This window comes from Microtus pennsylvanicus, chromosome 15, assembly GCF_037038515.1.
Source record: "Microtus pennsylvanicus isolate mMicPen1 chromosome 15, mMicPen1.hap1, whole genome shotgun sequence".
NCBI lineage: Eukaryota > Metazoa > Chordata > Mammalia > Rodentia > Cricetidae > Microtus > Microtus pennsylvanicus.
Genome location: NC_134593.1, coordinates 69,763,527 through 69,765,308, shown reverse-complemented (window position 1 = coordinate 69,765,308; position 1,782 = coordinate 69,763,527).

The window sequence follows — 1,782 nt, the reverse complement described above, 5'->3', positions numbered from 1 at the left end:
CGATATTAGGAACCACTAAGGAATTATGGTTCCTGCACAGCACAACAGTTATTAAAAATGATATTAAGAGTCTTTAATGGTGTGAGAAGTACTTCTGGAAAATAATAAGTCAAGGAAAATGACTATTTTAAAACTGTGAATGGAGAAAGCACTCAAATAAGGAAAACACATAGGAGATGACGTTACCTGCTGACCTCAGCTGTTTTCTCTATTAGGAGGGGCTCTGCTCCTGACATCTATCAACTTAGCACACAACTGAACAAAAATTGCTTATTATTTATTCTGGTGAAACATCCGTTCAGTTGTATTTAGAACTGAAGAGTTGCCAGGAATGTTCTGGGATATTCCTTCTTTAGGAGATGGCATAGGCTTGGGAGAAGAGGCAGCCAGAAACACAGGACCATGTAGTCTGGCCCTGCAGGAAGAATCCATTTGTGCCACCCGAGATAGGTGTGTGCTGAAGCTTATGGGAAGACGTGGGAAACTCTACTCTCCTCCTTTTCTATTGGGTCATGGTGTTATTTCTATTTCTCAGTGCTGTGCAAAATACCCAACAAAGCCAGTTTAAAGAAAGAAGGGGTTATTTTGGTTTAATGTTTGAAGCTTCAGTCTGTCATGGTGGCAGGGGTATGAGGTCTCTAGTTATGGTATAGTTTATGCGTGTGCAGTCACGAAGCAGGAGACACATGCAATGACTCTACTTGATTTCTCCTTTGGAGTCAGCCTGGGACTTGAGCCTATAGAATACCCCAGCCAAGAGAGTACCCCAGCCTATAGAATACCCCAGCCAAGAGAGTACCCCAGCCTATAGAACACCCCAGCCAAGAGAGTACCCCAGCCTATAGAATACCCCAGCCAAGAGAGTACCCCAGCCAAGAGAGTACCCCAGCCTATAGAATACCCCAGCCAAGAGAGTACCCCAGCCTATAGAACACCCCAGCCAAGAGAGTACCCCAGCCTATAGAATACCCCAGCCTAGAGAGTACCCCAGCCTATAGAATACCCCAGCCAAGAGAGTACCCCAGCCTATAGAACACCCCAGCCAAGAGAGTACCCCAGCCTATAGAATACCCCAGCCTAGAGAGTACCCCAGCCAAGAGAGTACCCCAGCCTATAGAATACCCCAGCCAAGAGAGTACCCCAGCCAAGAGAGTACCCCAGCCTATAGAATACCCCAGCCAAGAGAGTACCCCAGCCAAGAGAGTACCCCAGCCTAGAGAATACCCCAGCCAAGAGAGTACCCCAGCCTATAGAATACCCCAGCCTAGAGAGTACCCCAGCCTATAGAATACCCCAGCCTAGAGAATACCCCAGCCAAGAGAGTACCCCAGCCTATAGAATACCCCAGCCAAGAGAGTACCCCAGCCTATAATAGACTACCCTAACCTATAGAATTATACCCTCAGGGCCTGTTTTCCTTCCTCTGTTGAACTGATATTGATACTCTGGAAGTATCCTTATAGATAAGTCCTGTTTTGAGCCTTGATTTGTCTCCCAGGTGATTCTGAATCTTGCCAAGTGGTCCGTAAAGAACCATCCCAACTTCCCAGCTCCCTGTTAGAGCATTAGTATTTAGGGTTCCTATTTGCAGCACAGGGAAGAAGGGAGATGTGGTGTCGCAGGAGGAGTTTAAGACCATGGTTGCAGGCCTACACTACAAACTGGGAGCCGAGCAGACAGTGGAAAAGCGAATGATGGATGGATCTGGGGGCGGCAGAACAAGGCCGTTTTATCCAGTTTGAACTGGGATAGACATAGAAGTACTCTTTGAAAGTGGCTCCT